Source organism: Mobula hypostoma, chromosome 6 (assembly GCF_963921235.1).
Source record: "Mobula hypostoma chromosome 6, sMobHyp1.1, whole genome shotgun sequence".
In the NCBI taxonomy this organism is placed as follows: domain Eukaryota; kingdom Metazoa; phylum Chordata; class Chondrichthyes; order Myliobatiformes; family Myliobatidae; genus Mobula; species Mobula hypostoma.
The window spans coordinates 168789446-168805926 of NC_086102.1; the positions used below are offsets into that span (position 1 = coordinate 168789446).

The 16481-nt window shown below is 39.6% G+C and overlaps 1 protein-coding gene across 1 annotated transcript in view; it reads left to right on the top strand.

The window, feature by feature from the left end:
* Window positions 1–13428: 13428 nt before the first annotated feature.
* erich2 (glutamate-rich 2) overlaps window positions 13429–16481 on the top strand; it is a 132791-nt gene continuing 129738 nt past the window's right edge. The window contains exon 1 of the mRNA XM_063050116.1: window positions 13429–13434. The gene's annotated coding sequence lies outside the window, so the exon portion shown is untranslated. The remainder of the gene's footprint in view (window positions 13435–16481) is intronic.

The following is a 16481-nucleotide window of genomic DNA, read 5'->3' on the forward strand; positions in this document are numbered from 1 at the left end:
GTGCTCCATCATCTTTACTTTCTTAGGAGATTAAGGAGGTTTGGCTTGCAATCAAACACTCTAACAAACTTCTACAGATATGCTGTTGAAAATATTTTCACTAGATGCATCATAGTCTGGTATGGCAATTCAAATACACAGGGATGTAAGAATACATCACAGACACATCCCTTCCACCATCGGTAGTATCTACAGGAGGCGCTGCTTCAAGAAGGCACATCTACAACATCATCAAAGATCTCAACCAAACTAGGCCATGCCATCTTCTTGCAGCCACCATCAGGCAGGAAGTACAGAAGCCTGAAGTCCCACACCACCAAGTTCAAGAACATCTACTTCCCTTCAACCATTTGGTTCCAATTCAAACAAATGGAAAAACCTGAAAAACTACATCTTTGCAAAACCATGAACACTTTGACCACATTGCACTAAAATTGACTTTCTTTTGTACTACTTGTGTATTTTTGTAAAAATTATGTATAATTTATGTTCAATATATATTTTTCTTGTGAATGCGGCTTATATGATGCTAAGTGTTTGTGATTTTTTTCTTTGCACCTTGCCCATACATGTACCTATGTATCTAACAATAAACTTCAACTTTGACTTCAACTTTTCAAACCACTTTTCTCTCTCTTTCCTACTTTCCTCTTCCTTCTTTCAACATGCCTTCTTCTTTTATATATCTGTTTTCTCTTTTGCTCCATCTTGCTCCTAGCCCTGCACCTTCTATCCCCTTCCCCTCCGCTCTCTCCTGTTCTCCCCACTCCCTCCACCCTCTCCTTTTCTCCTACCATGTTCTCTCTCTCTCTCCCACTTGGTTTCTAAGCCAGTGGTCCCCAACCACTGGGCTGCGGACCGGTACCAGGCTGCAAAGCATGGTGCTACCGGGCCGTGAGGAAACAATATGATTTGGCGATACGAAACAATATGAGTCAGCTGCACCTTTCCTCATTCCCTGTCACGCCCACTGTTGAACTTTAACACATGCGAGGTCATCAGGGACCCAAGACTCAAATGACCCAAGATGTGCAAAGGAATGGTTCTGTGACTCATTTGTGAATGTCCCCGGTAAATCATCCATGTCAGCACGGGAAAAAGATCAACTCCTCGAGCTTGCAAATGATGGTGGGCTGAAAAGTATGTTTGACATAACGTCTCTGTTGGCATTCTGGTTCAAAGTCAAGGCTGAATATCCTGAGAAAGCCACGAAAGCACTGAAAACGTTGCTTCATTTCCAACATCGTATCGCTGGAAAGTGGAGTTTTCTGTAATGAATGCAACAAAAACTAAATTGCAGAATAGACTGGACATAAGGAGCCCCCCCTTTGAGTATCGCTGTCTCCCGTCACCCCTCAATGGGACTGTCCTGTTGCAAGGAAACAAGCCCAGGGCTTCCATTGATTCAGCGATATTGGTGTGTTGCAATGATTTTATATGTTCATACGTGGAAAATATGCGCTGCGTGTTTAATATCCAAACGTTACTTAAAATGTTATGATGCTATTGATTTATAAGTGACTTATAATTCAGTGGTCCCCAACCTCTGAGCCGCGAAGAATGCAGCAGTACAGCGGGAGCTGGAACGCACCCAGCACATCTTTAAGAAAAAAGCCAAAATAAACAAGCTAATTAATTAGGTGTCGCCTGGCACGTAAATGTTGGCCCGGATCAGAGGCAATTGCCGATTGCGTCGCCTCTGATCTGGGCCGACATTTACATGCCGGGCAGCACCTAATCAATTAGCTTGTTTATTTCGGCTTTTTTCTTAAAGGTGTGCTGGGTGCGTTCCGGCCACCGCTGCATTCTTCACGGCAATCTATCGGTCCGCGGCTCGGAGGTTTGGGACCACTGTTATAATTGACTTATCACTATATTCATGCGAGGAAACTATGTGCTTTGTGTTTAATGTTAAATTCGTTAGATAAACCCCTTTAGAAACGAAATTGAGTGTATTAGCCACTTATAAGTGACTTATAGTTGACTTATCAATAATCTGTTATTCCGGTCGTGATTAACCCACCCCCTCGTCGGCCGGTCCGTAAGAATATTGTCAATATTAAACCAGTCCGCAGTGCAAAAAAGGTTGGGGACCCCTGCTCTAAGCTATCTCTCCTTCATTTGTATTTTTTTTTACCTTCTTTCCACTTTTTCTCTTTCTCCTATCTTTGTCTTCCTCTCTCTTGTTTCCTTCTTTCTCTCTATCTCTCATCATTACATTTGCCTCTCTCCTCCACCTCAATCCCTTCCTTTCTCTCTGTTCTTTCCACATCCTGGTTCCTTCCTTCTCCTTGCTCCCAATCTCTCTTACTATGTTCTCTGTCTCTAACCTACCTCTCTATCACCATCTCTTCCTCCACTTCTTGCTGAATGGTAAGTGACCAAAGGAAAATATTGTGAGACTTCACTTTTTTTAAATCACCAGTCCATTTTTTCCCCAGGTAATCAACATATTTAAAATGACTGTTTTATTTTGTAATTGTATTAACCACAAATTTTGGAATTTATAAATAGATGATTTGGCCATCTTTTCACTACTGTTTGTGGGAGCTCACTAGGTGCAAATTGACTGTCACATAACTTAAATTAGAACAATTATAACAGGAGTGGCATGCCTTTTTAAGAGTTTGTGCCCAAGTTGGCAATAATCTTCTAAAAAATTCTCTCATGTGGCATGGTAATTTTGAGCTCAGATTATCATTGATTAATGAATTTATAACAATAATTATGGACTTCTTTAAGAAACAACAATGAGTTCTGTTGCTTACTTACAGTACATGTATTCATTGTTTTAGTATTAGTATGATAGAGACATATTGAATTAAATGAATCATTTTAGAAAACCTGTTCAAATGTTATTAATAATAATTTTTTAAAGACAGCTGAAAAATAACTTTCTAAATAGTATTGTTGTTTTTCCTTATATATAACACAAGAAATGTGAACATGAAATTACAAGCTTCAGTGCATATTCATAAAAGATCAAAGAATTACTGTAGTTTGGACCAAGTTTATCACTGGCAAAATGACTCATGTGAATCTGTCAATGACAATTAAAGTCTCAGGAATGGAATTACACAATTTCAGAAGATCATTGTCTGAATTTTAATTCTTTCTTCCAGTCTCTAACCAATCTCTTTCAATATATATGGAAAAGAGTACAGTCGACATTTTGGGCCAAGACCCTGCAGAAGGGCCTCAGCCCAAAACGTCAACTGTACTCTTTTCTATAGATGCTGCCTGGCCTGCTGAGTTCCTCCAGCAAATTGTGTGTGTTACTTGAATTTCCAGCATCTGCAAATTTTCTCTTGTTTCTTTCAATATTTTCTAGTTCAGTTCTTAAGTCAACATTTTTTTGCTTCCAAGTTGAGCTGCTTTGTAAATCAATCAATCACATTTCAAAATTATCCAAATAAATCCACAGCAACATTCCCAAATTCAGTTTGTCTAATATTACACTGGCTGCATACTTTATGAATTTTACAGTTTCTTCAAGTGACCTGAACTTAGTGGCTCTTAAAGAAAATTATTCAGTAGTTGAACCAATGATGCTCAAAAATTTTATTATTAGGCACTTAATGTCTGTCTTTTCAGGAATTTCAGTATCTGTCATGTGCTTTTTTTTAGGTGGGAAATATTTAAAAGTTCCATTTTTAGCATCATGTTTAAATAATACAGTTTGATTTCAAAGGCTTCTTGTAATTTGGTGTTCAAGTCATTTAAATGTGAGAAAAAATCTGAAAAAAAATCAATCCGCAAATCTATACAATTTTATATATTTCTTATCAAGCAAATTTTTCATTCAAACAAATCATTTTAGGACAGAACATTTATTAAGCCAATGAACACTATTGTACACAAGTAGCCCTGTATACAACAAATTCACCTCCCTCTGTAAATTTTGAAATTGCCTTTTTTTCAAAGTATGCCAAGAAATAAAATTAGTATTTTCATAACTTCTTCAATGTCCTTAAGGCCAGCTTTTGCCCATAAACCCTTCTTATGTACTGCACAATGAAAGGCTGTCGGTGGGTGCCTGACATATTATGCAAACAGATGGACAAAACATGCCTCTTTACCAATCATGCTGGGTGCACCATCAGTTGACACTGAAACTATTTTTGAAAGGTTAACGTCGTTGCGTGTTCTTGCAACCGTCTAGCTTGTGCCAAGCCAGGCTGAGACTTTTCCCATGAAAACTTCTCACCTCACTGCTCTTGGTTTATTAAAAAAATCATGTGCTGCTTCACTTGGCCATACAGATAATCTTTTTATTATGGGGGGGGTGGGGTTAAAGAGTCACTAGCCAACAAAGGCTTTGCGTGTGCCTCCTTGGGCATGCATGCCTTATGTTCGCCATCCCTGAACTAGAATATATGAGCAGGAGTAAGCCACTCAGCTCCTCAAGCCTGTTCCTTCATTCAGTATGACCGCAGCCTCACGTCCTCTTCTGTGCTAGTTCCCCATAACTCCCAATTCCCTGATTTTTCAGCAGACCACCTTATAACCTCTGTAAATACCTGCAATCATCTAACATCCACTATCCTCTTCCTGTGTTTTAAATAGTTGTCCCCTAATCTTGCAACTAAGTGCCTTCTTTTGAGAATCTCTGGTAAGTGGACATATCTTGATATTTACTCTGTTATGCCCCCCAAAAAGATCTTGCATATTTCAATACAAGGAATATAGATCTAATTTCTTTAGCTGCTTGTGATTGGGCCTGAAAGTAATGCATTGGTTATAAAGTGCTTTGAGCCAGCCTGAGATTGTGAACGAGATCTACTATTTTGTACTTTCTGGTCCAAGATTCACAGAGTTACTAGAAAATTAATATAACTTTTATACTATTGTACCTCATCTTTGTATGAAAACTCCTCAAGCAAGGGCCTTTGCAAATACCCTTGATCAGTGTTTATATTATACACTTGGCTGCCGAAATGTCAAATGTCAGAACTGTTAATCTAAATGATCTACTTTGTCAAGTCTGTTAAAACTGAATATTAGATTTTGTATTTGAGCACGAGATCTGAATGCTCATGGTCGCACGTACATAGAGGCATGTGCTAGAAATTGTAATGCTTCCATTAAAATGCACTGAAATGGCTCAGAACCAGGGTACCACCACATAAAACTTCAATTACTTTGAGTGCAATTGACCCAACAGTATATCCTTTGTCAAAAATGTGCCACTCAATTCTTCACTCCTGAAGATGGGCTTGGAATCCACATCCACATCCTTACTGTGCTTGTGGTCAAAGTCACGAAGACATCAAAGTTCAGCATTTGGTGGGAAGGAAAGCAGGAGCTGGTTATGGCAGTTGGTAGCTTTTGATGGGTAGAGGAATATTGATAAAAAATAGAAAATAATGGAAACACTCACATGGCCAGAGAGCACCCGTGGATAGAGAAACAGAGACAAAAGAGACAAAACTTTATAAAATGTTGATTTGCAGATGCATTTTCCACATATTCTGATGAAGGGACTCTGAAAGAAATGGTATTTCTGGTTTCCATTTCTCAGATGCTGAGTACTTCCTGTATTTAGTTTTTAATTTCTCAGTTTTCCAGCACATACAGTTTAAAAAAATATTTCAATAATTTGGTAATTTCATAGATATGTCAGAACAATTGCCCGTGAAAACTTTGGGGAAGTTTTCTTGAAAGAATTAACAGACTGAATTTCACGAACCAGGCTAAGGGACTGGAGATTAAAATTGAGTAGAAATTCACAATGAAGGTAAAATTCAATCTGATTAAAAATTCAAGATTCAGGATTGTTTATTGTTATTCTTCAGTACATAAGTGTAAGGGAGAACAAAATGATTGCTACTCCAATGATCTGATGCAGCATTAAAAAAACACAATCAATAGAAAAGTAATCCTATAAAACACATTGTATAAGTAACTGTTGAATGTAGCTGTGCATATTATCTTATTTATGTATAATATTAATTTATGTACATAGACTGATTGTATGTACGTAAGTGACGCTAAGTGCAGGAGTATCTGAACATAAGGTGACTGTGATAGGGAATGATAAAGTGATAAAGTGACTCGGCTAGAAGAACTCTCTAAGGTAGCAGCAGGGCATATGAAAACACGGTAGGACAGTGACTATGCCAGTGTAGCTATGAGGTGTGGAGTGTAAACGTAAAGTGGCAATGCAGAGGTGCGGGGGGGGGCAGGGTTGAGGGCTGCGGAGGTGTAGCTGATGTGGATATAGTGAACTGATGTTGTGAAAAGCAGTAAGAAACTGTTTTAAATTTTATATGTCTACACATTTGATAAGTATGAGGTCATTTGAAGAAACATTTTGTGCGTGTGTATCTTTAATTTGACAAAACATTTCCAATTAGTTCAAACAAAAATGTGCATGACATAGGTCCACTAAAATCTAATCTCAGTCAGTAGAAGAGCTCAGCTGTTTACGTGGACTTTAGCAAAACCTTTGACAATGTCCCACATGGTAGGCTGGTCCAGAAGGTTAGAATACATGGGAATTAGGATAAAATAGAAAATTGGGTACAAAATTTGCTTGGTAGTTGTGGAGGGTTGTTTTTTATACTGGAAGCTTGTGGCCAGCGATGTGTCACAAGGATCAGTGCTGTGTCCTTTATTGTTCATCATATACATTAATGATTTGGAAAAGAATGTAGGTAGCATGAGCAGTAAGTTTGCAGATGACACCAAAATTGGTTTATTGGATTATTATTGTTAGATGTACTAAGATACAGTGAAAAGCTTACTTGCATACCGTTCAAATCATTATTGAGGTAGAACAAAGTAAACAATAACAATATAGAATAAAGTGTAAAAGCTCCAGAGAAAGTGCAGTGCAGGTAAATGATGAAGTGTACAGGCCCAAGGCGTTCCTCATATGTTAAACCTTCATTCCTGGAATTGTTCTCGTGAACCTCCTCTGGACACTGTCCAATGACAACACCTCCTCTCTGAGATATGAGGCCCCAAAACTGTTGACAATACTCCAGTGTGGCCTGACTAGTGTCTTATTAAGGCTCAACATTATCTCTATTCCCCTTGAAATAAATGCAACATTGCATTTGCCTCCTTTACCACAGGCTTAATCTGTAAATTAACCTTCTTGGAGTCTTGCACAAGGACTCCTAAGTCCCCCCGCAGCTCTGATGTTTGAACCTTCTCCCCATTTAGATAACAGTCCGCTTTACTGTTCCTTTTAGCAAAATGCATTATTGTGCATTTCCTAAAACTGTATTCCAGTGTGCATACGTGGCCTACACGGAGAGGGTTAGGAACACCAAGTTTCTGTGAGTGCACAGTATGGACAATATCGCTGGTCCCTCAACACCATCTCGTTGGTCAGGAAAGCACAGCAGCATCTCCACTTGCTGAGAAGATTGAGGTCTTATCCCCTTCCCCGCTAATTTAACTAACTTTCACCGTTGACAGTGTCCTGACCAGTTGCAACACCATCTGGTATGGGAATTGCAAGGCATCTGGCCACAAGTCCCTATAAAGGATTGCAAGGACTGCTAAGGGGATCATCAGGATCTCTCTTCCACTCACTGGAGATATTTATCAGGTGTGCTTGTACACAGGGTCCTTTGCATTGTCAGTGATCCCTTCCATCATTCTCTTTGATCCCCGACAATCAGGCAGGAGAGGTACTGTTAAAATGGGAAATAGTTTGTTCCCCTAATACTGCTACTGAACTCCCTACCACCAACCAGGTCTCATCACATATGAAGTACCAGTAAGTGTTGTATTTTTTACTTTTTAACTTGTATCATGTTTGCACCTTGTTATTTGTTCATTTAATTATGGTAATATTACTTTATGTGTTATGTGTGTGAGTTATATGTGTTGTGTTGTGCACCTTAGTATGGAGGAACTTTGATTGATTTGGCGGTATACATGTGTACAGTTGAATGACAATAAATTGAACTTGAACTAGTTCCCTAAAAGTGGCACCACAGTTGGGAAGCAGGCACTTGGTAGTTTGCCTTCATCAGCTGAGGCATTGAGTATAGGAACTGGGATATCATGTTACGGTTGTACAAGTTATTGGCTAGGCTGCACTTGGAGTATTGCGTGCAGCTCTGCTTCCTATGCGCTAGGAAGGATGTAATTAATCGAGACAGTATACAGAAAAATACACAGGAATATTGACTGGACTGAAGAGCTTGAGTTAAAAGGATAGATTGATTAGGCTGGGAATGTTTTCTCTGGAGCATTGTCAACTCTGGAGTGAATTTATAGGCCTTATAAAATCATTAGGGCACAGATAATGGAGATAGTCACACTGTTTTTCTCAGGGTAGGGTATTCTAAAACTAAAGGGTACTTCTAAACTTAACGTGAGGGGAAATATTCAAAAGGGTTCTGGGGATACAATTTTTCAGACAAAGGGTGGTGAGTATTTGGAATGAGCTGCCAGAGGAGGTGAAAGAGCCAGGTACAACTTCAAGTTTAAAAGTAATTTGGACAGATATGTGGATAGGAAAGTCTAAAAGGGATATGTGCCAAATGCAGGAAAATGGAATTTGCATAATAGACACCTGTGTCAGCGTGGACAAATTGGGCCAATGGGTTTGTCTCCATTTTGTACGACTATGAATATATGAAACAATTACCCTCACCTTCAAAATGGTACAAAACCGCTTGAAAAAAATAATACTAAATTTGGTGAAATGATGATATTGTGATTGTTGTAGATAATGTACTGATGAACAATAAATAAACTAAAAGTTAGAAAACATACTCCATGAAAAATCTGAGATCATGCACCCCTCCACTGTGTCACCAGTTCTGAGGACTTTGAAAGAGGAGCTGAAAGATTCTTTTAAACTTGGTTTGATCATACAACAATCATGGCACTGGCCTAGTTAGTTTTCTATGTATACTCTGTGAGGTAAGATTTTGAACTGGATTTTATAGGTCTGGAAGATGTTACATATGGTTCAAGTATTCTGGCTGCTATCAAGCTTGTCATTGAAATATTTGAATTTAATCTGAAAACCCGTATTTTGTTTCCTACTAATGCTGATTTTGTCATGACTTGTTGAAACTGGTAAAGCAAAAGTTAAAGTAGGTCAGGTTCAGGTCAGAGTTTAACTTTATATCAATTAGATCTCTAATTTTAAAGACTAATGACTATAACATCAAAAGGCTCAAATATTTAGTTTCATTGGCAAATATGAGTGATGCTGGAGTTTTTAAAATTTATTGTTGCGTGCTTATGGAGTAAAAGCTGTACAGATGAGCATTGTTGCTAGCTAATGGCTTCAAAGTTCCACATTGTCAGTGCTCGGTCAGCACAAGTGCACCACAAACGAGGCTGTGTGCTTAGCCCCCTGCTCTAACCTATGGACTCACTTTCAAAGGTTCTTCATCTCATGTTCTGGATATTTATTGTTTATTATTTGTTTGTTTGTTTGTTTATTTATGTTTGGATTTGCGCAGTTTGTTGTTTTTTGCGTACTGGTTGAACGCACAAGTTGGTGAGGTCTTTCATTGATTCTACTATGGTTACTATTCTGTTAAGGATTTATTGAGTAAGTCCACAAGAAAATTAATTTCAGGGTGGTATATGGTGGCATATATGTACTTTGACAATAAATTTACTTTGAACTTTGAACATTTTAATCTAGATGTGTACCACTGAAGCATTAGTTGCATTTACCATTACTTAGGATCATTTAGTCCTCCAGAATGTATTGCCTCAGCTCATTTGTATTTGCAAAAATAATAACCGATCCAAATTCCACATAAAATGGGAATAATGTGTTGGAACACTTAAAAACTATACTCTGTGGCCACTTTATTAGATACCTCCTCTACTACTTAGGGTGTATTCATAGTCTTCTTCTATTGTAATCTATAAAAGATCTACGTTTTAAAGGACTTTTAGATTATGAGAACACTCAGTCCTCTTTTATTGTCATTTAGAAATGCATACAATGTTTCTCGAGAGTGATATCACAGAAAACAAGACAGACCAAAGACTAACACTGACAGACCCACATAATTATAACATATAGTTACAGCAGTGCAAAGCAATACCATAATTTGATAAAGAACAGACCATGGGCACAGTAAAAGAAAGTCTCAAAGTCCCGAGTTGATTGACTCCCGAGTCCCCGACAGCAGGCGGCAAAAGGGAGGAAGAGGAAGAAGAAATTAAATTAATTTAAATTAAATTAAATTAATTTTTAAAGAGGAAAAAGAAATAACAGATGTTTAACAAACAAAATCTTAGGGCCTTGATGGATGAAGGCAGCTACCAATTGTAGATCAATTAAATTTGAGGATGAGCAAGTGGTCAACCTTAGGACTGATCACAGAGAAAAAGAGGACCAATAAATACCATGGAGAGATAGGAAGACAAAGCTGAGAGGTTGCTTAAATCGGAAACAAAGTGATATGTGAAACAGACCAGATGAGTATTGAGGATGTTTACCTAAGCCTTCGCATTTTACAATAGTTAAGGAAAGCACTAATATGGCAGCATATTGTATGTGTTGTCATGTCTTCTAACCCTATCTTCCATTTTTTGTATGATCCTACTTCTTTTTTATATTAGTCATTCAATCAAATGTGTGAGGCAGCCTTTAATTACTTACCTTCAACTAATTTGTTCAATTTGTGGTCAGATAAACTTTGTGCACATGTTACAGATCATTGACATGGCATGTTTGCCTGTATTAGTCAAGGCATTAAGTTCAAGAGGCAGGAACTTGTGCTGCAGTTTTATATAACTCTGGTTAGGCTGCATCTGGAATACTGTATTAAATTCCATATGGAAGTACCTGCTGTCTACATGGACGTTAGCAAGGCATTTGACAAGGTCCCTCATGAGAGGTTGTTCAAGAAGGTTCAGCTGCTCGGTATTCAAGATGAGGTGGTAAATTGGATTAGACATTGGCTAGTAGATGGTTGCCTCTCTGACTGGAGGCTTGTGACTAGTGGAGTGCTGCAGGGATTGGTGCTGGGTCTGTTGTTGTTTGTCATCAACGATCTGGATGATAATGTGGTTAACTGGATCAGCAAATATGGTGATGACACCAAGACTTTAGGTGTAGTGGACAATGAGGAAGGCTATCATGACTTGCAGTAGGATATGGACCAGCTGGCAAAATGAACTGAAAAATGGCAGATGGAATTTAATGCAGACAAGTGAGAGGTGTTGTACTTTGGTAGGACTAACCACAGTAGGTCTTACACAGTGAATAGTAGGGCACTGAGGAGTGTGGTAGAACAAAGGGATCTGGGAATACAGGTTCATAATTCATTAAAAGTGGTGTCACAGGTGGATAGGTTCATAAAGAAAGCTTTTGGCACATTGGCCATCATAAATCATAGCATGAAGTGCAGGAGATGGGATGTTATGTTGAAGTTGTGTAAGATATTAGTAGGCCTAACTTGGAGTACTGTGTGCACTTTTGATTACCTACCTACAGGAAAGATGTAAACATGGTTGAAAGAGTACAGAGAAAATTTACGAGGATGTTGCTGGGTCTGGAGGTCCTAAGGTATAAGGAAAGATTGAATAGGTTAGGACTTTATTCTTTGGAACATAGAAGATTGAGAGGAGATTTAATAGAGGTATACAAAATAATGAAGGGTACAGATTGGGTAAATGCTTGCAGGAAGTAGACAGTTTAAATGGTTCGGCATGAACTGGTTGGGCCAAAGGGCCTATTTTTGTACTGTACTTTATTATGACTATGACTCTAATTTTGAGAAGGTGGAGGCTTTGGAGAGGAGGCAGAAGAGGTTTACCAGAACGCTGCCTGGATTAGAGGGCAGATGTTATAAGGAGAGGTGGGACAAACTCGGGTTGTTCAACAGGAGCGGTGGAGGTTGAGGAGAAATCTGAAAGAAGTTATGACAGGCATAGACAAACAATGGATGTAACTTTTCAAAGATGAAATGGCTAATACCAGAGATCATGCATTTAAGATGGAGGAGAAATTTCAAAGGAGATGCTTTGCAGAGCGTGCTGGTTGCCAGGAGTGGCAATAGAGGCAGATACAATAGAGATATTTAAGTGGCTCTTAGACGGGCAAATAAATATGCAGAGAACCTAACTATGTGCAGGCAATAGGGATAAGTGTAATTAGGCATTTTTTGGTTTAATTGGTTCAGTACAACATTGTGGGTCAAAGAACCAGTTCCTGCATTATACCAGGGATTCAAGCACTCTTTCTGGGTTAAGGAATGATTCATTCCAACCTCTTCTAATTTAACGTACTGCATTCAGTGTTTATGATAGTCTCCTCTGCATTAGGGAAATTGAGTGACAGCTTTACAGAACACCTCAATCCAGTGCATGACTTAGTTTAAAACAATGTACAGTAGTTTCCTCTACAATGGAAGTACCACAGTTTGAGTGGCTGCAAAACATTTCTGTTCTGTTGTTAATGAGCCGCCATTGCTTGCCAGTTTAATTATCCATCCCATTCCCATCTTTATTTCTTTATGTTTGGCCTCTACCACCACTTCAAGAAGCTCACCTTCAATATTTCACATTGGTATCTTTAGGCCTTAAAAAGTTCAGATCGGCCTGATAAATGGCCAGTACTGACAATAGGTGACACCATATTTTTCTTTTTCCCAAGGATGCCATCTGATTTGCTAAATAATTCCAGCATTTGCTATTTGTATCTTACGATTTCTAGCATCTGTAGTTTTGACAAAGGGTCTCGGGCTAAAACGTCGACTGTTTATTCTTTTCTATAGATGTTGCTTGGCCTGCCGAGTTCCTCCAGCATTTTTTGTATTACTTTCATTTCCAGCATCTGCGATTTTCTCTTCTCTGTAGTTTCTGTTTTGTACTTCAAATGAAAGTTTAGGTTTTTTCAGACTGAAGAGAAATGCACAATAGTTTCCATGGGTTCAAAACCAGCAATACATGATTTTAGACTATTTATATTATATATAATATACAAATGCTTTGCATTTGAGAGAATAGGGCAGAGTTTCCTTTAATCTCACACAAAAGATGTAGTAATTTAATGTAAGCAGGACAATTAGGGTAATACAGACTGACAGAAAATTAGCAGATGGCAGTGACAGAAAGTTTTAGAAACACTGCTGTTCTGAAGGCATCTGTGAAAAGAGAAACTTCTGGCACCTTCATTGTGAGTGCAAAGCCAAAAAAGGAAATGACCTTATTAGTAACATAAGAGCAGAGGGACCTGTGAGTTTGCAAATTTGAGAGGCTGGCTTTGAGTGCAGGTGTGCGAGTTTATCTGGAGAGAAAGTTAAACGACGATAGCTGTCAGGAATGATCAACTGCTTAATTAAATGTATGACGGAGGAAATCTCGATGAGAAAATCTGATCCAAGCGATAAGGTCTTGCTTTCTGGAGCAGGCTGGGTGGAACGTGAAGTACCCGACAGAATGCAAGATACCAGGGAATCAGAGAAAGACCATCGCAGTATTCTCGACAAGGTAAGCGGATGGAAATATATCTGGGATATAAGTCGAGGAAGCGTACTTAATTCACACTTACCATCAGACCCAAGCTATCACCGAACTGTGCGCAAATATAGCCTATTGAGCGAGTAGAGAGTTAAATCAAGAAGGGTTTTACAAGTGATCTCTATTCCAACGGCCAATGTCCAGGAATTGTTGCATGCTCATAGTGCGAGGTACAAATTGGGAAACGCTCAGAGTAGCAGCCGATGTCATCTGAAGAGCGGTGGAGGAAAGCGGGCCGACAGCTGAACGCTCCACCGCGGTTGCTAGGGAGATCGTTAGCGCGGTTGTCTTCTGAGGCAGCCGCCATCATCGGGAGGACGCTGAGCCCGGTTGCCAAGGTGAGCGTTTGTCCGGTTGACGCCTCGCGCAGCCGCCAGCACTGGGAGGACTCTGAGCTAGGGCCCGCTTCAAATAGTTTTGCGAACAAACCTCCGCCACCGGTTCCCAGGGACCGGTTGTCAACGCTTCACAGGGCCTGCCTGATCAGGCGAGTACTGGCGGGTGACTCATGTCCTTTCATGTTAATAGTTTGCTGTAGAGAGTGCCTTCTGCCGGGGGTACTAACTTTAACCGCGTTCAGTTGCTTATAATCACTCCAAGTCATCGTGAAGATTTCCTCTGCAGTCGGAATGTTTTCTTTTTACGAAGGCTACTTTATTCTGAGTATTACAATTTCACGAGTCACTATAAACTGCAATAACTAAACATCAGGATGCAGTTTGTTTCCTGCGGCGTCAAATGCCCGAACACTTCAATGGTGTCCATTGACGCCGCGTACTCCTTCCTTTTCTAGGGGTACCTGGCTACGGACATACCCCTGGAAAACTATCCGGCAGTCAGATCGGGTGGAACTCTCAACTGCCCGTCTCCAGGATCTGCAGATAAATAGTTTTGCCAGACCCAAGAGCAAAGCTACCTCACCCCCTCCTTCTCCCTCTGAGTGAATAACTCGCCTCTTTCCTCCCCAAAATCTAGCAGCCAGCTACAAGGCTCACCGTTCAAGTAAATTTATGATCTAATTACGTGTGTGTCTGTACTATCCTGATATTCGTTTTCTTACATTCACAGTCGAACGAAGAAACCCAACGGAATCAGTGAAAAACTACACACAAACACTGACGATCAATGTCCACCCTCCCGGCTTCTCCCCGTAACCTTTGACACCCTTAATAATTAAGAACATATCCTCCACTTTAAATATGCCCATTGACCTGACCTTCACCACCCAGGCTAAGCTCTTCTTCTCGCTGCTGCCATCAGATAGAAGGTTACAGGTGCCTCAGGACTCGCACCACCAGGTTTAAGAACAGTTACTACCCCTCAACCGTCAAGCTCTCAAACAAAAGGAAATAACTACATTCATTTAAGGACTCTTTTATCTTGTTATTTCAAACTAGTTATTTATTGCTTTTTATTTATTATCTGCATTTGCACAGTATATAGTTTACAGATCCTGTTTGCAGTTACTGTTCTATAGATTTGCTAGGTATGCCTGCAGAAAAAGAATCTCAAGATTGTATGTGGTGACATATATGTACTCTGATAATAAATTTTACTTGAACTTTGACCTCCACAGCAATCCTTTGGCATTGAATTCCACAGATTCACCACTCTCTGGCAAAAGAAATTCTTCCTCATTTCTGTTGAAAAGAAATGTCCTTTTTTGAGCTGTGGTCTTTAGTCCTAGATAGCCTCACTATAGGACATGTCCTGTGTAGGAATCTAGGCCTTTCATCATTTGATAGGTTTCAATGAGTTCCTCCCCTACTCATTTTTCTAAACTGCGAGTACAGGCCCAGAGTCATCAAATGCTTCTCACACCCTTTCGTTCCTGGGATCATTCTTGTGAACTTCCTCTGGACCCTCTCCAGTGTCATCACATCCTTTCTTCAATAAGGAGCCTAAAACTGCTCACAATATACCAACTGTGGTCTGACCAAAGCCTTAAAAAGCCTCAGCATTACATCCTTGCCTTTATGTTCTGATCCTCTCAAAACAAATGCTAACATTGCATTTGACTTCCTTACCACAGACTCAACCTGCAAGTTAACCTTTAGGGAAACCTCCACAAGAACCCCTTAATCCCTTTACACCTCTGATTTCTGCATTTTGTGCTCCTAAGGGTTCCATAAGATATAGGAGCAGAATTAGGCCACTTAGCCACTCGAGTTTGCTCTGCCATTTCATCATGCTGATCCAATTTTCCTCTCAGCCCCAGTCTCTTGCCTCCCCCCTGTATCCCTTCATACCCTGCCCAATCAAGAATCTATCAACCTCTGCCTTAAATATACATAAAGACTTGGCCTCCACAGCTGTCTGTGGAAAAGAATTCCACAGGTTCTCCACTCTCTGGCTAAAAAAAATCTTCCTCATCTTTGTTCTAAAATGACACTCCTCTATTCTGAGGCTGTGTCCTCTGGACAGACTCTCCCACCAAAGGGAACATCCTCTTCACATCTGCTCTATTGAGGGCTTTCACTATGCGATGGGTTTCAACTTTTGTTAACTTCCTTTGTACCCTCTCCAGGTTCAGCATACCCTTTCTAAGATAAAATGCACAAAACTGTTCAAAACTGTGGTTCCTTTACCTCAAGCTCCCCAATCACATCTGGTTCATTACACAACACCTAATCCAGAATTGTCTTTTCTCTAGTGGGCTCAATCACCAGCTACTCTAAAAAGCCATCTTGTAGGTACTTTCTAAATTCTGTCCAGCACCAACCTGACTTTCCCAATCTACATGCATATTGAAATCTCCATTATTATTGTAACTTTGCCCTTTTTACTTGCCTTACAACCTATATGATGAAACTTTGTCTGCCTTCCAGGTGCATGGAATAGCATCAAAACTGATTTGGACACAGAGGGGTGTATGTTGCAATGTTTTGTTTTGATTTAAAATGTGTGTAATGCAGAGCCGGGTACACTCTTTGTTCAGATACAGTTTTCTCTTCTTGGCTGTACCATATTTGCTCTTTCTTTGGGGACAACCACAAATGAATATTTGTATGTACTTT